Genomic DNA, 23327 nt, shown 5'->3' with positions numbered 1-23327 from the left:
ATCGTGCCCTGGGCCAAAGGCAGGTGCCAAACCGCTGTGCCACCCAGGGATACCAGATTTTTTTAAAACAAAACTAATAATCGTGTAAGTGGGTTTCATAACATGTAAAAATGAGATGTGTGTCAATAATAGGATTAAGGCTGGGACAGCACACATGGAAGTTACCAGATTCTATTGTAGGTCTTTAGTTCTGCTCTGGGATTCTTACACAGTGCATTAGCAGTATGAACATTTGTAGGTAGACTTACCTTAAAGATGCATGTTCTAAGCTCTGCCTGCCTGCAAAGAGAAGAATATGAGGCAAGATGTTGCCCTTTTACTGTGAATTAATAAATTTAATTTCACTTTTGCACTAATGATTTTTTTTTTAGTTTATCCATCTTTCAGAGTAACAACTATTCTTGCCTGAATAAGACCATAAAAGAGAATTTATTAAGGGAACAGATGTTCGACTTGTGAAACACCTAGTAGAAGGTCTATAGTCCCATAGCTTTATAACGTATACCTCTTTTTCCTTTCCCTTCTTCTCCATGTTATTATTTCTGTTACTGCCGTACATAGTACATCTCCCCTGGTGTGACATCATCTGGACAGAACCATGTCTCATTTCTTTACTGCTATGTACCTACACCCTGGCTTTTCATAGTTTTCCAATAAATATTTGAATTGGCTTTTATGTTTGCATTTTATTACATACAGAGTAATGGCTTATTAAACTCCTTTATTTATGTCAAAATGTGAATATTTAATTAATTTTTGACAGCAAAGAAGTCAGGGCGAACAATTACATTCTTTCAGACACTTAGCCTACATCTCTTCACTGATGAAGGTGTTACCCCCTTGCTTATGATGATGAAGTGTGGGGAAAGGGCTTTCCAGTGTTTATAAAGATATGCACATAATCATTCTGGAGGCTGTTTCATCACAGCTCAGCTGAGGACACTGGGCTTGTTGGCGGAAGTAAATAAGCATCCTTCTAGTTTAGCTGCCTCTCTCCTACACAGCCACTCTACCAGTCACAGTGAAACTCTGGATATTCCTTTTCCTAAAGCTGTTCTCTTCTATTTCCCCACAATTCCTCTTTCTTTTTTTTTTTTAAGATTTTATTTATTTATTCATGAGAAACACACAGAGAGAGCGAGAGAGAGAGGCAGAGACACAGGCAGAGGGAGAAGCAGGCTCCATGCAGGGAGCCCCACGTGGGACTAGATCCTGGGTCTCCAAGATCATGCTGTGGGCTGAAGACAGCGCTAAACTGCTGATCCACCGGGGCTGCTATAGTTCCTCTTTCTTTTTGCTGCTTTCTTTCTGCTGGGGTTCCTTTTTTGACTTGAGAACAGGAATCCAGTGTGGATCAAGGAAGGCCTCTTTAGTTTCAAGTGTAATCACACTGTAGAAGAAATGGGAGACCAGAGTTTAAGAAACTTCCCATTCTGGGCATTAAATGATTTTTGTCTACATCTTAAGATCAGAGATGTATTTTTTAATGTGGTAGAATTATTGTCATACCAAAGTTATATGCCTATTGTCCTCAGACATTTTTGAAAACCACCTGTCCCACATTAGGCTCTGCATAAAATGACAAAGCCCATGTCTATTTCCGTGGTAATTAACACTACAAGGTCTATGGATCCTTCCTTATCTTGGGTTTGCCCTAGGCTGTAAGGTCAGAGAAAAGGGTCGGTATAGAAAGGAGACAGCCTTCTGGCCCCTCACTCCCCTCCATCCTACAATTTCCAATTTCTTTATAAGCATTGCTAACAGGGTTTTTCCTTAGTTTTATCAGAGAGCATTTCTCCTTTTTCCTACTCATAGTATATAACCAGTTTATACCTTTTCATACATGCTCCCAAAATCTATTTTTTAAAAATGATTTTTTTCCTTCTCATAATATCATTTCATCACAGCCTTCAAATCCCAGTGCATCTGGCCTTCCAGAAAACTTTTGAATTCTCCGTTCAACTTAGTAGTCTGTCCCTTTGGTAACCAATTGTCCTTGGAAGTCTGTTTATAAGAGATTCTTTCTTTATTCTTTGTTTTCTTGGTACACATAATTGAGCCACTATTTCAGATGCTCGTTTGAAATAAGATTATCAACTTTGGTGCCACATAGTCCTTAACAGATTTTTTTTTTTTTCCTGGAATGTAACATCCTTCTCTTAACCATTTGTCAAAAGATATACTGAGAAAGAGAACGAGACTCATTAACATTAGCTTATCAAACACATTTATCTGAATATATTATAATAAGAAATATTATTTATCTAAAATTCTTTCGATGTAAAGATAATAGTTTAAAATGGCATGGATATAATGCCTCTATATCAATCATGGAAGATATTTCATTTTTATGTAATTTCTTTCCCTTCAAGACACTACAATTGAAAAAAAAAAAAATAGAGTGGGTGACAGGTGTTTCTCCTCTACTTTCCCATGCTCCTTTGCCACTCCAGCTGAGAGATCTCATAAAAATGTCAGCTCTCCACTGGCAAAGCACGCTGCACCTGTTTGCCATGTGCTTAGTGACTACTAACATTTATATATCGCTGTATTCCAAGTCAAATAAATTGATAAAATGCAACTCAAAAACGCAGCACATTGCAACTCTAATGCTTTTTAAATAGAAATGTTTTCTCTCCCAATCTTAATGTAAAAGAGCCATTCCTTATTCCATTCAGTCAAAACATGGCCACTTTGATATTCAATTTAATTTGGAAAATGGTGCTGAAAAATATTAAAATAAGATATATGCACTTATCCAGACAAAGTCTCTCTAATCTACTTCAGAATTGCTTACTAATGTCATAGAATATGCTAAGCCAGCTGAGATTTCATTCTCCACTAAGGCTTGCCCAAGTTAATAATTTGTCAATTTATGCAACTTCCATTAGAGATGTTAAAAGCTGTAGGTGATGGCAGAAAGTAGTATTAGCACACTGATGTGTGCAAGTGGTGCTTTGGCTCTGCCTTCCATTTTCATGAAAATTTTTATTTACTTGCCATCTGAGGTGGGGCTTTGTGTGTTTTTGCCCAGCTTGCTTTCATATAACAAATGTATGCTCAATTTATCAGAATAATATAAGACAAAAACTTCTAAATTGCTCTTTGAAAAAAAAATTATACTTTTCCAGAATAATGATAAAGATAGATTTCTAAAAACTAATGAATAAGATGACAATGAGTTGAATTTAATGGAATCTATTTTTTTAAAAATACATAGTTTATATCCACATTTGTAAATCCATGCTTAATCTGTCTCATAGATCACTGGAAACCTTTTCTCTTAAGGGCTGAGCAGGGCTGCTAACTGCATTTTGTATGTCTTGTCCCATATTTTTCTTAATTTAGGATGTGTGAGGTTTTCTTCACAATCTTTTGTTTTTAATTACTTTTGAAATAGTAGCTCCATGTCCATGTAGGCATCCTCACCATGAACTAGGCCAGAGAACACAGATGTAAAAGACCAGAAACATAGATAAATGGAGAATAAATAAAATAGTGAATGCTCATGAATGATCCTGCTGTCTCTAATGAGACATGTGCTGATTAGCCTCTCCATGATGGGATAAACACCCAGCGTAGACAAGTTACATCTTGTATGTCAACAAGGATGGATGAGGAATAAGTAACCTTCTGGAAATATACTTTGAGATGGGTCCTGAGTCTAGGTGTATATTCATGATCAGTGGAAAAGCCTCTTGAACTGTAGTGACTAAAGTAAAACAAATTTTGTCATATTGACCTGCAACTACAAGCTGATGTCTGCATTATTAATACTTTTGTGATTAAAAATTACTATGTAAGTTTAATTTCTAGAAAAATTAGAAACTTCAGTTGCAAAGGTGCTGGTTTGGCTTGCAAGAACTACCGTTTAGCAGCACTTATACTGTAAAGTGTATTTGGAAGTCTTTCCACTGCTAAGATAGAAAAAAAAATGACTTAAAATAAAGTAAGTAGGGGATCCCTGGGTGGCTCAGTGGTTTAGCACCTGCCTTTGGCCCAGGGCACGATCCTGGAGTCCCGGAATCGAGTCCCGCGTCGGGCTCCTGCATGGAGCCTGCTTCTTCCTTCTCCTGTGTCTCTGCCTCTCTCTCTCTCTATGTCTATCATAAATAAATAATAAATAAATAAATAAATAAATAAATAAATAAATAAATAAATCTTTAAAAAAAATCAAGTAAGTACATAAGATGCAATCACGTTAACACACATTAAAGATGTATTTCATGTAATATTTGTTTTAAAAACAAAGTAAATTAATAGTTAATTGATATGACTCCTGTATTTTTGAAAGTATTAGATTTCTTCTAGTTAAAAATGCTTTTAGTGTTGAGAAAAAGAATCTTGACTCTACAGATAATGAGTAAATTTTTAAAAAATAATTGTCTGTTGAGGTCTATATAAAGAGAAATTGCCAGTATCAAGTGAAAGATGTATAATTTTTATGTGCTGAATGCACTTTATATTATTTCTTTCAGAGAGCATGATTTGAAGGTCAAAATTAGCTACATTCCAAATAACTAAATAATTCTGGGCAATTAAGTTTAATACAAGCTCTGGGAGTAATTATGACTTCTTCGTGAGACTACATCAAGGACATGCAGGAGCATAAGAACAGTTCTTGGAGATTCTCATACTCTAGTAAAATGAGGAAATTGCCTAACCCAAATAGTGTGTAAAATCTGGCTTGGGGTCTGCTTTATATCTAAACAAAGATAATAATGAATTATCAATGTTCAGTATCAAGTTGTTTTGCTATTTGTAATTTTTTTTTTTTACAGGATCTCTTAGGACAAAAGTAGATTTAGGACATTTTCAAAAGCTTCGTTATATTTACAAATGTCTTAATGTTATAGGTCCATTCTTAATCTATCAAAAGTTTACATGAGGCATTCATATGGGTATAATTATTAGCTTAGATATATATAAAAGTTAAATTCCAGTTACTCATTATTTTGTGAGTCTGTGATAATTATCCTAACATTATGTGATTATTCCTATATTTAACAAGTAATAATATGGTATTATAAAAAAATAACTATTTTTTACTCAGAAGCTTTTAATCTTCTTCTCTGGGATAAAATAGATGATGCAGGATACCTAAGTTAGAAAAGACCACATAAAACTCCAAGGGCGTGTGTGTGTGTGTGTGCGTGTGTGTGTGTGTGTTTGTGGTTTTGGTAGACTAGATATAGGATAACATTCCTTCATCACAAAAGCATTTTCTAGAATTTGGAAAATCAGGAGTGAACAATTTAATAGTGGTTTAATAGCAAAGAGGCTCTGAAAGTTTAATTTACAGGTATCGTATATGCTCTCATATTCTCATCATCCTTTAAGGGTTAGCTAAATAAAATGTCATATATTAATTATTCCCTGTACTCCATATAAAAATAATACTTCTCACTTAGATGAACATCTGTATAATTAGCATTTTCTTTGAGGTTATTTGTTATACATGTTTATATCACTGTTAAAATTGCAAGACCAGTATCTAAATTACTCACTATTTACATTCTCCAGTGTTTGTATAAAATGTCTCATACAAACATGGCACTTAGGGATATTTATTGGATTAAATGGTATCTAGTAATGGGTTATGAAATCTTAAAAAATATATTATTTTCAAAACTAGAAAGGACTAATCGCCTAAATAAAATCCTTCATTCAGCTGGCAAAGATGTGGGGTCTATCTGCCAGTGTGTGTTTTACTGTTTATTTCCCTATAGACACAAGTGACTGACTTTACTTTCTCTATGAATCAAATACCCATCTGTTAAAACATTTCAAATATAAGTTATATTGAAGCTTTCACTTTCAAGCTGATAATTTCAATTTAATATGGAAGTCCATACTTCCATTCAGGTGAAATAAATGCACCAAATGGTGTGTAAAACCTTAAATTGGACAGTAGAATTCTTTTGGCAGTTAGGATAGTGACCCCACAGATTGCTACAGTTCAAAAACTTGAATATTCTATCTCTTCTTGTGGACATATATAATGCAGATATTTAGAAAAATCACAATGGTATGCCAGTATCCAAGCTTAATAAATGAAAATAATGAGGTTTAATTGGTATATAAATTTCCCAAATGAAAACCCATATTTACAGTTCAGTTTTCTCAGAGGAAGGCTGTAGTCTCTCTACAGAACCTAATTATATTGGAAGAAGAGTCTCATGGATGAGAAATATCATTTTTTTCTACTAAAACATAGGTATTTTATATTTTTGTTTTTGTTTTTGCAGCCTGTATTATTTTAATAGAATGGACTTATAATAGTACGGGTAAGACACCGTGTTTCTGGGATCCCTGGGTGGCGCAGCGGTTTGGCGCCTGCCTTTGGCCCAGGGCGCGATCCTGGAGACCCGGGATCGAATCCCACATCGGGCTCCCGGTGCATGGAGCCTGCTTCTTCCTCTGCCTGTGTCTCTGCCTCTCTCTCTCTCTGTGACTATAATTAAAAAAAAATAAAAATAAAAAAGACACCGTGTTTCTGGGCTTGGCTCTGTTTAGGTATGTGTTCTTAAACATTGGAACTTTCTGAACCAGTTATGTGATCTTTTTAATAAAGGGTTGATTACAAAAAGTACTATAGACTGCAGTGATTAATACTCCTGTACTCCAAAGTATTGACCTGAAATTTCAGCTCTGCTACTTTTAATTAGCCAAACTACTTAGTGTCACAATCGTTGTTTGTTTGTCTTTATTTACTGTTATAATCGTGACAATAATGCTGATTGTTTATTGCCAGCCTTCAGTGAGATTATATGAAAATTCAATAAATACTCCACAGTTAAAGTCATAATAGTATTGTTCCATGGTGACTAATTCCTCCTGTAGCTGGATCACTGCATGAGAACATACACACTATGGATAATTGTTACGAATGAACTGACTCGTCCAGGGGCTGGGTGATGCTCATCATGAGCTACCTTAATCACTGATCAAAACACACCTAAAAAACGTGGCATGTTTGGAGAGTGAACCTATCAGTGAATTTAGGTCACCATCAGCAACATCAAGTCAATCTCAGCTTTGCTTCCATTCATTAGGTTGTTAATTATGCTGTTTCTCATGGCAAGAAAAACAAAACAAAACAAAAATCACAAAACTGGTGGCTGACAGCCCATGTGGCCGGTGGATAGCACTGAATTTCAGTTTGCAAGTATGATATCATCATCATACACTGCACATTAAAGCTTATGGTGGTCCCCTGGGGTTGACATAAGGAAACTGTCATCCTTTCTTACCTCATAAGCAAAAGGTATTGACTTTTGTTTTCTGTATTGGGAAACAGAGCCTGTGAAGTGCCATGCTTTGCCTGGGTGTAGGGAACAAGGACATGCAATTCTTGTGCATGATGCCTTTTGGCGGTATTTTTTTTTTTTTTTGTAAATGCAGTTAAGATGTGCTGGAGGAAGGTCTGGAGCTTTGCATACCCTGTTTAACATCTCTCTCTATTCTTCCCTGGAATTCGGTGGATTATAAGATTGCTTATGGGAATCATTCTTTTTTTTTTTTTTTTTTTTTTTTTTATTTATGACAGTCACACAGAGAGAGAGAGAGAGAGAGGCAGAGACACAGGCAGAGGGAGAAGCAGGCTCCATGCACCGGGAGCCTGATGTGGGATTCGATCCCGGGTCTCCAGGATCGCGCCCTGGGCCAAGGGCAGGCGCCAAACCGCTGCGCCACCCAGGGATCCCGGGAATCATTCTTAACATTTGTATTAAATGATCCCATTTTTGGGGAATGATTTTAAATCTGTTTCCCAGGTAAGACTCTTATCTGCATGATTTGTAATCAGAACTTTGCCAGTTTCTCCCATGATCATTTAGGGAAGATACTGATAGAAGTCAAGATGGGTTAAAAAAATTTTTGTTTTTCCCAGTACCGTGTGGCATAATAGATCGAAGCCTCAGCTGTCACATTCAGAAATCCATCCTTCTGTTTCTTTTCTTTATTTTTTCTTTCTTTCTTTCTTTCTTTCTTTCTTTCTTTCTTTCTTTCTTTCTTTTTTTGGTTTAAACAACATTTATTTCTCATAGTTCTGAGGCTGGAAAGTGCAAGATTAAGGCACGGGCAGATTTGGTGTCTAGTGGGCGTCCAGATTCTAGATGGTCATCTTTTCAGTGTGTCTTCACAAGTAAAAAGGGAAAGAGAGCTTTCTAGAGTCTCTTTCATAAGGGCACTACTCCTCTTCTTTAGGGTTCCACCTTTAAGACCAAATCACTTCCCAAAGGTTCTATGTCCTAATACCACCACAAATACAGAAAGCAGAAGTAAGCAAATAAAGACGTAATTAGTGAGGATAAAGAAAATTTGAATATGATTAATCAATAGAATTCAATATATATTACATTACACCCAGCACCTGTATACACAAAAACTGTACATTTGTTGAGCCATAAATCATGTTTCAACAAATTTCTTGAGATTATTAGACTATTCAATATATTCTCTAATCTCTGGGAGAATTTATCAAGATTATTAATAAAATATAAATAGGAAATCTCCTAAATGCTTAGTAATCAAACACTACACTTCTAAATAATATATGTCAAAGAAGAAATCAGTATTGAAGTTAGAATATATTTTAAGTTAAATTACAATTATATGATATGTCAAAACTTGTCGAATGTAGCTAAAGCTGTGCTTGGAGGGAAATGTATTGCTTTTGTTACTTTTTTTTAAGGGAGAAAAGCTGTAAATTAATGAGCTTAGTGTAAAAATATCATGAATTATACTCAAAGAAACTAAAAGAAAGACAATAATAAAGATGTGATGGTTAATTTTATGTGTTAACATGAGCTGAACTGTGAGGTGCCAGAGATTTGGTCACCTATTATTTTGGGTGTTTCTGTAAGGGTGTTCAGGATGAGATTAATATTTGAATAAGTAGACTGAGTAAAATAGATTGCTTTCCTAATGTGGGTGGGCCTCATCTAATTAGTTGCCTGAATAGGATAAAAAGGCTGATTCCTTCCTTCAAGTAAGCATCCTTCTGTTTCTTTGAGACCACTTTCCCTCAGATTGCTCCCAGCCAAGACTGAGCCAGGCTTTTTCCAGGAAGCTGTGGTCTGACCTTGTGAGGCTTTCTTAGACTGCCCAATAGTCTAGAACGCTTCCTCTGGAAACTTCTTTCTTTCCTCTCTCCTTCCTTGCGGGTCAGATTTATTCATGGCCTGATGATTTGCTTACCTTCTTCTGATCCCCTCTCTATTTCTAGTCATGGATGTTTCTCCTAATGAAATACACATGCCATTCAGTCTTTGTTTCTGGGAAAACTGGAGGACTAGCTTAGCTCATCTCTTTTTAATCTTTCAGGTCTGACGAAGTGTTAAAATCATCCTACCCTTCAGTTGATGGCCCATTAAAATTATTGGTCCCTGCAAGTCTCCTCTCTTACTTGATCAGTATGTTAACTTTCATTTTCCCCAAACCACTCTAGTACCCCATCAACACATCTCACCACTAATACCCTGCCTTCATTGTATCGTACTTATGTGTTATTTTGTTTATGCTTTTTCTAAATGTTCATTTCATTCATGTGTTTATTTTCCTTTTCAATTTCAAATTATTTTTAAAATTTTAACTTAGTAAATATAATGTGTTATATGAATTCATTGTATTTCTGCTTCACAATATTTATGTTTTAGATAAGACTATGCTGTCATATATATTTCTAGGTACTTTCTTCCTAGTATGCCAACAATGTGCATCCACCAACCATTACCTATCTGTTTTACCTTAGGACAGTCAGATCACCTTCAACTTCCAACCAATAAAAGTAATGCTGTAATACAAAGCTTTGTACATGCCCTTTTATAAACATGGATTGAAAGTTGTTGAGATACATTCTCTGGAGCAGAATATTGGGTTCACAGGCTATGCATGTATATACTTTATAATCTTCTTGAATGTGCCCCAATTTACATTGCTGCCAGCTATCATGAGGATTACAATATCAGTGCATTTCTATCCCAAGAAAACCAATTACTCTTTGTAATTTTAACTTACTTTTTCCAATCACTTAGGATTTTAAGTTCTTCTTCTTATTTTTTTGCACGCTTGTGGATTTGTGTTTTACCATCTCTGAAATTACTCACATATATCCTTTGTGCATTTTTCCAGTTCAATTGCAATTCCCGTTTTACGTACTCTTGCCAGTGATCCTTTTTAATGTATGGCTAGTGCAATGTCTTATTTTGATTTGTATATGTTATTCTTAATTTTCAGATAATAATCCTTATCAAGGTTTTGTTATGGGTTCCAAAGTTTTGTTTAGTAATCCTCTCCTATTTTCAGATCAATACTATTCTCCCACCTTTTTAAAAAATTCCATTTTTGCATTAGCTTTCGCGTAATACATTTAATATATTGGAGTTCACCCTTGCATGTGGTCTTAGGAGGGATCTAACTTATTTTATATTTTATTTTATTATAGAAGAGCCAGTGTTTCCAAAATTAATCGCCAAACAATACATCATTTTTTCCCTATCATCTTTGATTGTATCATCTCTACCATGTTGTATGCTTCCATGTTAAATATACTATCCTGAGTTTTATCTCTTCATGTTGTTACATTGATCTATTTGTCTCTTTTTTTTTAATTTTTTTTTTATTTATTTATGATAGTCACACACAGAAAGAGAGAGGCAGAGACACAGGCAGAGGGAGAAGCAGGCTCCATGCACCGGGAGCCCGACTTGGGATTCGATCCCGGGTCTCCAGGATCGCGCCCTGGGCCAAAGGCAGGCGCCAAACCGCTGCGCCACCCAGGGATCCCTATTTGTCTCTTTTTATACTAGTGTCTCACTCCTTTAATTATCATTGTCTGGTGATGTTAATATCTGTTGACATATGTTAATATCTCTTAGTTCAAACCCACTGCGTTCTTTTATTCTGAATGTTTAATAGCAAATTTCACAACAGGTAGACTGTAGTTTTCCTTATAATGCATGGTATGACTTGTCAACTGCATTTTTCTGCATTGCTTATTTTGCTTACTCTTTTATTTTTTACCTGTTAACATGGTAAAATGCATTGATAAATAGTCTTATGTTGAACCATCTTTGGCATCTTTGAAATAAACTTTATGTATTTTTACATTATGCATTACATTACACGTTTACATTATGCATATTTTAATTCACAGTTGAAATTTGTTATGGAGTACTCTTTGGTAAATTTTTATGTCTACCTTCATACATGAAGTGGATCTATACATTTCTTTTAATGTATTGCAGTTTTCTGGCTTTAGAAATATAATCATACCTGCCTTGTTAAATGATGTGGCCAACTCTCATTTTATTTAGATTTCTTGCAAAATCCTCAAAAAATAGGAATTAACTGTTCTGTGAATGTTTGGTAGAAATCACATGTACACTTCATCAAGAAGGGGATTATTTGAGTAAAGACTTGAAAAGTCTTAGGGAGTCCATTATGTGGGCATAGAAGATAAGCTTTTCATTCAGAAGACAGACACAACAGCTAGCAGGAAGGCTGCAGTGAAAAAGTATTGGTGTAATCAATGAAGATCAAGAAGGCCAGTGTAGCCAGAGCTCAATGACGTAGAAAGACAGTATATAATGGTGTGAATAAGTTTTCAGATCAGAAAGGAATATAGGAATTTATTTTGTATGAAATGGGAAGCCACTGCAGGCTTTGGAGCTGAAAAGGAACATAATTCACATTTATTTTGCAGAATCACTTGGCTATTTCTCTAAAGTAGACTGCAAGTGAATGAGCATTGAAAAAGGACAACTATTAGCAGATAATTACAGTAATGTGGGAGAGAAGGGATGATGACTAAGTTTAGCCTGGTAGCCATGGAAATGGTATAAAGTGTGTGAGTTCTGATACATATCCTGAAGACTGTGCTGGCAGGATTCCCTGAAGGATGTATGTGATATGCGAGAGACACCGAGGGAAGTGGGAGGGAGATATGGGGAAGTATTCTGGTAGAAGAGATTTGGAGAAGAGGAATTCAAATTAACCACATTGATCAAACATTGGGATAATAAGCTCGGTATGGGACCATATACAAAACTGAAGTAAGATAGTGATCCACATGCACCTTCATATGAAGAATAGTTGGGGCCTAAGGGAGAGTAATCACAAAGATTCTGATGTGGATGGGTGTGTGTAGAGAGTAATCCCATGTGCAAATTCACAGTCACCAAGTGGAGGGAAGAGGAATGAGAGAAAAAAAAACAGGCAACTGGAAGATTCTAAAGGAAGGGACTCAGTCAGGCAAGGCCATGTAGACAGAGCTGGGTGTTCAGATTAGCAGCTATGAATGGCAGATGAAGGATTTGGTCAGTTGAGCAACATTCTTACAGAGAAAATTGCTGAGATACAGAGCAGAGGGAGATGAAGGACACTTTACTAAGTGCTAATTATTGTGTCCCTAGGATCCATGCTGCCTTCGTCATCTTCCAGGATTGCTACCTGATAACCAATCCAGGAATTTGTAACCATTTAAATAAGGTTAGCTCTAGGGTCACTCAAAGTTCTCAGATGAAAGATGATTTGTAGATGGATTTTATTTCCTTTTCCTGCTGTTCACCTTCCATAGTGACAGGGCCAGGCTCTGAATGAACTGTAATGTCAAAATACCATGCATATGTATAGTGTTTCCCTTCCTTAATGTTTCCCATTATTTTCCCATTAAACAGCAAATCCTTGGCAGACTGTTTTTATTAATCATAACAGTAAATAATATTTTCTTGATCAGATGCTGAAAAAATACTGAAGGATTGCAGGTGGCTAATTGAGGTGCTTCTCTGATTTATTCCAAACAAGAAACTCGTTCTCACTTTCTCTGATCCTGCTGCTTTGAATAACCTGTGCTAAGAAGATAGCAAACAAAATGATTTGGCTTCATATTAAAAATGTTATCATCTGAAAACATAAGAAGGATGTGTTATGATGCCATCTTCCTTGTCAGATAAGAATACACTCACCCAACATGAAGCCTCTAATCCCAAGATTATATTGATCGCTCTGGAAATACCACTCCCCTTTGAAGGTGTACTATTTAAACAAATGTATAATAAAAGTGATTCCTGTACGTCTTCAATACAGTTACAAATCTTTAAAAATCTATTAGTCACAGTGCAAGTAAGTAGCTTGACCATTTTCACATTAATTATTAATAACACAAATCAGACATCTGGTTCTTAAGTTTTTCCTTCTCCCCTCCTTCTTCTCTCCTTCCCTTTTTTCCTCCCTTCTTCCCCTCCTTCCTCCCCTCCCTCCCTTCCCTCTCTACCCTCCCCATCCCTTCTTTCCTTACATCTCTCCCTCCCTTCCCTCTCCATCCTTTCCCTCCCCCTTTCCTCCCCTCCTTCCCACCCTCCATCCTCCTTTTCTCCCCCCTCCTTCCCTCACATCCTTCTCCTTTCTCGCCACTCCCCTCCCTCCCTCCTTCTTACTTCTTATAACACTTTGAATTGATACTCTGTGTCTGTTATGTTTTTAACTTAAAATACAAAGCAAGTCCCTTCAAGTGCCTTAGAGCATAAGGAAATTAATTATATCACATACCTGGAAGTCAGTATTTGAGCAGGATTCAAGTCAGGCTAATCACAACGTTATAATATTAAAAAACATACAAACAGTAAATCATTAGGGCTGTAATGTGGAAAAGTGTGTGGGGGCCTCTGACATATTTAGCTTCCTTTCTCCCTAATGGAAGTAACTTATCCTGTATAAATTCTAAAATATGTCAAATAAATTCACGAAAAAACAAGAATTAAAACAAAACAGCTGTGAACTACATCATACTTTTTGTTGTTGTTGTTGCCAGAATCTAGGATTTGTATTTTAGCAAATGATGAAAGCAGGTTAGCAATTTTTTGACTGGAAGTTGATAGAAACCCTGTCCTAGAACTGTACCTTTGATCTCCATACCCGGAAGCTGGGGCTATAGGCTTTCATTGTGGCTATTTAATTTAATGTGCACTGGTGTTTTCTTCTTCAGAAGTTTAATAGCACAGATGAGATGACCAGGCCTCTGGAGCCACAAGGAAACCTTGCCTGTTTTTAGCAGAGCTTTGGAAAACTTAATGAAAAGACTTTTTAAATAACAATGTCAAATAGCATGTCTTGCCAAGTATGTTTTTGGAAATCCACTAACAGCTTACCTATTTCCTGAATGCAGGACTACACTGATTTAACACCAAAAAAGACAGACTTTTTGTGTGAATCTTCCAGTTAGAAAATAAAATACACCTGAAACGAATATAACGTTAATTATACTTCAATCAAAAAAAATAAGAGTGTGTGTTCTCAAGATGGTCTGTCTGTAGGACAGCTCTGTGAAACAACATAATTATTGGTGTAGGGATCTTGGGTTTTATTCCTGGCTCAGTTGTTGATCTGTTTTGTTAATGTCTGCACCATTTGTCATTTTATTTTCCCCGGTGAGTGTCACCATAAATTAAATGTCCCCTGTTTTTTTTCTTCCAACCATATTTGTATTCTGGTTTCCTTTCAAATATTTCTTCCTGTCATGGTCATACATTCTCAGACAATCCAAGCTCAAAGCCTCAGTGCAACTTTTGACTTATTTCTTGCTAGACTATATATCTATTCACACCAAACTATGTTGATTCGTCTTTTTTCCTTACCTTTTATTTTCTTTTCACTTTTTAAAAGTTATCTCTATATTCAAGGTGGGGCTTGAACTCAAAACTCTGAGATCAAGAGTCACATGCTCTCCTGACTGAGTCAGGCAGGTGACCCTTTCTTTTCCTTCTTACAGGTACTAATCTCACCAACTTAAATGTAGATGATTGTAATTTGTATTACTTAATTTATTTTTTTTAATTCAGTCAATCCAGGAACAGCGCTGCCTGCATGCATAACATGTTGAAAATATACTGATCCTCTGCTTTATAATAAATGTCGTTGCTTATAAGGCCTTTGAGAATTAGATTCTGGTGTACCCTATATAGAGATTTTTCTCATCTGGTTGTTTTCTTATTTCTCATCTTTGGCACATCAAAAACTCATGCATCTGACATAGCATACTCTTTATTCCTTTCATCTTTCCAGTATTTAATTATTTTGAAAAATGAATAATAGAATAATATTTTAAAATAACTTCAATTTGATAATTTAATGCCTATGTGGGATCTTGTGATCAAAAGGGTCAGATTGTCAAAACAGACTCACAGGACACCTAATTCTTAAGCAGCAGGACATTTCACGAACATTAGCACAAAGGATACAAGATAGGAACAGGGGTGCATCTGACATATATGATAGAGCTTCTGGAGGTCTTTTTGCAACTGAGACATGCTCTGGCTATGGGTGACAGTGTTCCCCCAAAACCCAGCCAAGGGAGTCAGGAAAGCTCCTGAGACTGAAGCCACTTGATGTATTCTGCTAGGCACACTGCAATAGTTTATCTATGTAAACTAATTCCACATAACATAGTAAGGGGAAGATGGGTAAACACCAAGCATAAATATTTTATCAATGATATATTGTAGAACTGCCATCACATGCTGAAATAAAAAGGAGACTGGCTTTTAGTAGGTTTATAAACTTATTGTTTTTTTTTTTTTTAATTTTCTTCATGTACCACCTTCAGGTGTACACTTGATTGATCTGTTCTCACCAAGTCTGTAATTTTCGGGATAATATCCACTGATCAATGTAGAAGGCCAGTTAGAACCTACTAGATACGTTTCTAGACCATGACTTAGTACAGAGCAACACCAATGCACAGTAATGCTGGGAAAATCTCATCAGATGAAATTGCAAAATATTCTATGCACAAATGATAAATTTTCCATTGTCATCCTTGAGGTAGGAGAAAGTTTTAGAAGCTGCCTGTTTTCTTCCCAGAAGCCTTATAGTGAACACAGAAGGAGACTCTGTCACTTAGGTGTGACAACATTAATATAGACTTACTGTTTGAGCCCCAGATCAGAGGGGGGCAGACTGAACAGATCAGTAACTGTCACTTATTAACGTAGACACAACAGGGAATTTATTTGACTTGCCCATGCCATATTCATGAATTTATAAAATTGGGATGACAACTGCCTATGTTATAGGTGCTGATAAAAATTAAATAACAGGTACAGCGAAGTAAAGTACAATGGCAATTAACAAATCTTAGCCGTCGAAAAAAATAAATCTGTATTGTGGCGGCCAGGGAGGGTGACAAATTATTCATTTCTGAAGGCAACTAGAGTTAATTTATTTATATTTGTTATTTAATTTAGGTGAGTGATCTACTTTTACAAACATAAATTAGTTTGAATACCTGGATATAAACTGATAGAAAGCGAATCATTCTTTGCTTTGGCTGAAGCATGGGTGCTTGTGGGGTGGTGGTGTGGATGATAAAGAGGGACAGAAGTGACCTCGGTCTTCCCAGGATCAGGTGCACAGTTGCCTAGAGGCCTCTCGGACTTGAGGAATCCATGGATGTCCTCATTAGCTCTTGCTGGTCATGGTGGCTCCTGCCTCATCTCCTCTTTCTGGAACTACACTCCTAGCTTACTCTCTTCAGGCATATTGGTTACCTTTCTGTTTTGTAAAAAGTCGTTGATTACTGACAGTCTTCTCCTGAGAAAGACCAACTCAAACCAATGGGAAGTAGCTACCACCACTTCTTTTTTTTTTATTTTTTAGATTGATTGATTTAAATGAGAGAGAGAGAAGAGAGCACAAGCAGGAGGAGAAGGTGAGGGAGAAGCAGACTCACCACCAAGCAGGGAGCCCCCTCATTGGCCTTGATCCCAGGACTCTGGAATCATGACCTGAGTGGAAAGCTTAACTGACTGAGCCACCCAAGCACCCCTCTACCACCACTTCTTTAAACATGCCTATCCATGCCTTATCCAATTTTGTCTGTAGCATAGCACTTACCCTTATCTGAAACTACCTAATTTGTTTAATTCGTTCTTACCTCCTAAGGTTCAAAAATATTTCTAGTAACCAGCACCAAAAACAGTGACTGGCATACAATAAATTTTTCTTGAAAGAGTGAATGATAGTTTATTGTGGAAAACAAAATTGTCACTGTTTTTTTTTAAGATTTTATTTATTTTTTTATTCATGAGAGACAGAGAGAGAGAGAGAGAATGAGAGAGGCAGAGAAAGAGAGAGAAAGGCAGAGACACATGTAGAGGGAGAAGTAGGCTCCCCGAAAGGACCCTGATGTGGGACTCGATCTTGGATCTCAGGATCAGGACTGGAGCTGAAGGCAGATGCTCAACTGCTGAGCCACCCAGGCATCCCAAGATAGTCACTATTATCCTCATATAGCACTCAGGGCAGCTAATAAAATCATGATGGAGGAACTTTAATAAGTAGAAAGTATATCTCACAGAACAGGCATTTTGTTGTAGTTTTTTTTAAAACTGAAGGCTGACCCTGCTTAGTCATATAGACTGGCCAGTTGTCAGAAGAGAGGAGAAATAATGAAAAGTTCATAATCATTAATGAGGAAAGAAATGTATAGGTATATGAAGATATTAGCTCATATTAAGTTTGTTCATTTAAACAAATGCGCGCCTGGGTGGCTCAGTCAGCCTAGTGTCCAACTCTTGTTTTCAGCTCAGGTCATGATCCCAGGGTCATGAGATCAAGCCCCGTGTGGGGTTCACGCTGGGTGCAGAACCTGCTTAAGATTCTCTCTCACTCTCCCTCTCCTCCTACCCCTACCCTTGGCTTACTCTCTATCTCCCGGGGAAAACAAAACAAAACAAAACAAATATATATACACACACACACACACACACACACACACACACACACATATATATACTATATATAAGACATATGTATAATAATATATAATGCTGTAGCTATATATATATATATAATACTGTATTAAGGAAAATATGACCTAACAATTCATATTCTTTACTAGGTATCTATATTCTATATTAAAATCCTTTTAAAAAATCATTTAAATTTAATGGATATTAATCAATTTATCTGATTAAATATCTAAGTTTATCTGAATACTTGTCACTGCTTTATCTTTTTCCCTTTTCATTGTGTGTGTGTGTGTGTGTGTGTGTGTGTTTAACACTGTCTTATAGGAAAGGAAATAGTTGACTTCCATAAATTGTTCTTTATAAACAAGACCTTAAACATGTAGACTGTCAATAAAATATCAACTATAAAACACAGACTAAACATTTAGAGATTATTCTTAGTAAGCTAAAGAGATACATTGCTCATAAAAATATCCAATTCATATATGAAAACTTTGCTCCCATAGGGGTATCTATTATAACTTTCTTAGAAAAAAATATCCACTTTATATTATTTGTTGTTTTCTCAGTAGCATATACCTATTGTCACCTCTTTGTCTTCCTTTAGGATTTATTATTCTCTGGGCTCTTTGTCTTCCTTTATGATTTATTATTCTCTGGGCTAATTTCCTACTTGATCATCTTGATCACTTGATGGTTAGACTCCTTGAGAACAGGAAATATGTTTAATGACTGAACCACAGTGTCTAGTACTCAGTGTGGCATGGGGTATATTTTCAAAAGTATTTTTAGTTAAAAAGTGATATTCATTTTGACATTCCATCTACCTCTGTTGCCTAATAGTGAACTCTCACATTTATCCTTTTCCTGTCCAGTTACCCTGAAGACAGTTTATTTTTCCATGCAATCTCTTCCCTAGACTAAATCTATCTCTAATATAGAGAGAAGTAGCAATTTTCTTTTTGGAGATTTGGGGTCCTGGTCTCCTCTTCTGACACAATGGTAGACCTGATTTACATTTAAGAGGATTAGTTTGGACATTCATTTGGCAACATGGAACTTGCCCAAATTGAATTCAGGATGATGGAAATGGGAAATAGTGAGTAAGGCTTTGATATTTTAAAATTGCTGATTAATTGTGACCTAGATGATACTGGGAAAACTTATTCCTTTTAAATTGGAGTTGGATTGAAATATTTTCTGTATTTTTTGTTGTTTATGTTTCCTTAGCTGACAGTTACAAAGGAAACAATTTCTTTATTTGAGAGTTGAATTTGAAGTTTCTGTATTTTGGAAATAAACATGAAACGGATATGCTAAGATACCTTCTCCTTGCCAGAGAGTGTGTTTATGAATAGAATTTTAAATGATATGCATTTATGGTTAATTTTTTAATATATCATAATGTTTGATTATTCAGCTTGGTTAAGATATTATCAAAGTTAAGTATGTTTGTTTATTGTCCCAAGTTAAAAATTTGTGTACTAGAAAGTAATTCTTTAATTAGAGGTTTAAAATGTCACATCCTTGGATGCTTGGCTCAATTTCAGAGGGTCTCTGGAATCTTAAATTTAGATGCAAATTTTCACGTGTGAATTTCTTGGGGAGATAGTGGCTTTCAAAATCTCAAAAGATTCTATAATCCCCCAAATATTAATATACAAATTTGTATATGTACCTTCATAAACAGGACAAAATTGAGAGCTAGAAAGATAATCTTCAGAAAAATATTTTGTTATTTATTTTTCTCTACATCAATTATTTTATTTTTTTAAAGATTTTATTTATTTATTCATAGAGACACAGAGAGAGAGAGAGAGAGAGAGAGGCAGAGACACAGGCAGAGGAAGAAGCAGACTCCACGTAGGCAGCCTGAGGTGGGACTTGATCCCAGGTCTCCAGGATCACACCCCAGGCTGTAGGCGGGCTAAACCGCTGCACCATGGGGGCTGCCCTACATCAAGTATTTTAAACTCAATATTGTACCTCTTTTTTCTCCTAATGTGTACCAATAATAGTTTACTGTTTTAATCATTCATTTATTCATTCTTTCATCCGTTTCAATTGCTCAATATTTTCTGTACCCAACACCTTCTTTGCCCAGAGGATACAAATGTCTGTGATCTCACAGAGCACAAAGTCTGGTGTCAGAGACAACTGCTAAACCAGTAACTTCTTCTGTTCAGGGTGTATAAAATCACAGCTATGTTTAGTGCAGGGTAAGGCAAGGGTGAGAAAATGTGAAATGTTTAAAGAGAACCTCTTGTGTGGGGCATAATATAATGAGTAGTCATGAGAAGTAAAGGAGGAATGTTATAGGCAGACAGTCTATGTATTAAAGTGCATGCCATAGAGCTTTTAGATTTCCAGGCTTGGAAAGAATAAATAAATGATAATTCAGTATTTATATTTTGAAGTAAAGAATTTTTGAAACCTACCTATCCAACATTTTATTTTAGTAGATTAAAATTAATTATGTAGAGTGAAATTCTAAACATAGAAATCTGAAATTATTAAAATTATGTGTCCTGACTCAGTAGCATGGAGAAAATATAGTCAGGAAACAAAAACAAGAACGAATTTACCTGGGCATAGTAAGGAATTTTCAGGGCATTAGAATGAACTCACTATCATTCCTGTTCTAGGATAATACTAAGATTTGAAGTTTTATCACTAAAATGAAAACAAAACAAAAATACATAAGATATAGGAAAATTCATAGGAGATAAATAAAAAATAATTTTCCACACAATATTAATGTTTTTGACCTCTAGAATACTGGGTTAAAAATAAGAAATGTGACTTATAATTATAGTATAAGTAGCCTTATAAGTAATTGGTAGCCTTTAATAAGTAATTGGTAGCCTTTACTCTTTTAATATTGAAGTACATAAATTTACTTTATTTATTTGCCAAATAAAATTCTTCAGGGGAAATTAATTTTAAAATATTGAAAAACATTTACATTTTAAGAAATTTAATACATTGTATAAACTGTATGTGTTATGTGTGTGTGAACAAAAATTGTTTCCCTAAATGAAAGACTTTATTTTTTTTTAAAGATTTTATTCATTTATTTCAGAGAGAGAGAGAGAGCATGGGGGGAGTGGCAGAGGGAGAAGCAAACTCCTGGCTGAGAAAGAGGCCTATGTGTGACTTGATCCCAGAACCCTGAGTTAATGAGCCGAGCCAAAGGCAGATGTTTAACTGACTGAGCCTCCCAGGTGCCCCTGAAAGACTTTAAAATAGGTGTTAGTTTCTAAGGAAGAAGACAAACCAGGAAAAGAAATCATTATAAAACTGAGAGGTAAAAAAAAAAAAAAATACTAGTACCAACAAACACAAATCAGTGAAATTGTGTCTATGGTAATTTCAGAAGGTAAGAAGAATTGTGTTCTGATGAACATCATACATTAGGATGGAGGGATGCTGAAAATTGTTGATTTAGGGAAATGGCTTCTATTAAGTCCAGTCCAAGACTCTAGCCATGCGAGTGGCTTCCCTCACCATTCCAGCAAACTCTCTATGTTCTCTATGCAAATCTAGTTGGAGGATACAACACACTTAACAAAGAATGTATCATCAAGAAAATATATTTTTCTTTATGAATCTTTTTCAAAAACAAAGTCTTTTCCAAATTTGTTTTTCAATTTAAGACATATAATTTAATAATTTTGTATGTGTGAGAAACAAAAGAAATAGAAATGCTTTTCCTTGCTGCCTTGAAAATCCAATATATTCTTTTGAACTAGATACTGACAAATATTTTTACTCTGTTGCCCTGCATAAGCAAGACAGGTTTCACAAATGCTCTGTGTCCTTCAGACATCAATCATCGGTAAATTTGGCAGCTAAGATCAGCCTGCATTGTATTTGTATAGAAAAGAGTATGACTAAATTGAGAAATCTTGGGTTTTTCTTTAATATATACATGTGCTGTTCTAAATTATAATACAGTTTTAAGCTTTAAATTCAATGCCTTTCCCAAAACATACCGTTATCTTCCATATTAAAATAATCAGATTTTTAAATGTGACCAAAAGTGAACTGGTTATCAGAGAAACTAGAATTTTATCATCAAAAATATTTTGGCTCTGCCTCTCTCTCTCTCGCTCTCTGTGTGACTATCATAAATAAATAAAAAATAAAAATAAATAAAAATATTTTGGAATCACTGCAGATATTGTGTGATTTTGCTGTTTTATTACTTTAAGTATTATTAATGTTCTGACATTTGTATTAAACCTTGACAGTTAGAGGTCAAATATTTTTGTGATGAGGAGAACTGTTAAGAACATTTTATTCTGTCTGACTACTTATACCTTAACTAAGTCTACAAAGGGATTTATATATGATCTATTTTATTATTTATGTCTCATGTTTACAAAAGGAAGTTTAAAAACTTTACAAGTTTTAGTTACACAGTTTATAAAACCACAATCTTAAAGACTTGTTAAGGATGACGGTATTGTAAACTTGTGATTTGTTCTGGAAGTTGATGCCACACAAACCCGATGGATCTTTCAGTAACATTTTTAAGTTTTTGTCAGTAAGTATAGCTTTGAATAAACACTTTGCAAAGTGTTGGATTTCTGTGAGGGTTCAATTCACGTTGCCAGTGGAAATATTTACCTATGGTATTTCTATAGTATCAAGCTGTTAATGGCCCAAATTCTGGTTTAGACTTATCCAGCAATACATACAGTGAGCTCTATAGTCTTTTTTTTTTTGTAATATTTTCATTCAGATTTCAAAAGTAAACTTTCTGAAATTTGTAATGAGGGTATACTTTGAGAATAACCAATGATCAACACTAGAATCTTTTTGTTTGTATGTTTGTTTGTTGTTTTGCTCTTCAGTCTTTTTCTCCCACATTATACATTTTCTGTCATTTTTAAATAGCATTCTTCATTTTCAAAGCCACATTTACTCCAATAAAAACATTATCCTCACACCCTGTCTACATAGATGTTTTTTCCAAGTCTGCTGACCCAAACTTCTCAATACTTACCTTGAATTTCTTCACTTGCATTGTTTTAGCACAGGGTTAACTACCTTCTGGGATACTGGAAAATTCTTACTATATCTAACACACTTTCAAATTTGCTTTTCTTCCTGTCTAAATACACCGTTTATGAAATTTCCTAACTCAAAATGTCCAAAGACTTGTCAATGCCTACACAAACCTTTCAGCATTGAATTTAAGCCATCTACAATCTACTTTTGATCTATTTTTTTCCAGCCCAGTTTTAAAGTATAGGCTTTTGCTTAACTTGTACTAACTAAAATATAATGATTTTATCTATTCTCCAAATATGTCTTGTGAATTATCTTTACTGTGATATCCACTGTACTTGGAAAAAAATCTCTTTAATATCTAACTGTAAAAATTGAACTAATCTATCCAAAGACATTCAAATATGAAATTCTCCATAAACATTTTTCCCCAATCATATACTCAGGTTTTCTTCTTATTCTATGCTTCATATTCTTTTTATTCAAATCTTATGTAAGTAAATGACCTATCTGAGGTTTTATTCCCTTAGAAGATAAAGTGATTTAGAAAACAAGAGAAAC

This window comes from Canis lupus, chromosome 1 (assembly GCF_011100685.1).
Source record: "Canis lupus familiaris isolate Mischka breed German Shepherd chromosome 1, alternate assembly UU_Cfam_GSD_1.0, whole genome shotgun sequence".
In the NCBI taxonomy this organism is placed as follows: Eukaryota; Metazoa; Chordata; class Mammalia; order Carnivora; family Canidae; genus Canis; species Canis lupus.
The sequence above is the reverse complement of the archived record's forward strand: the minus strand, read 5'-3'. Positions refer to the sequence as shown.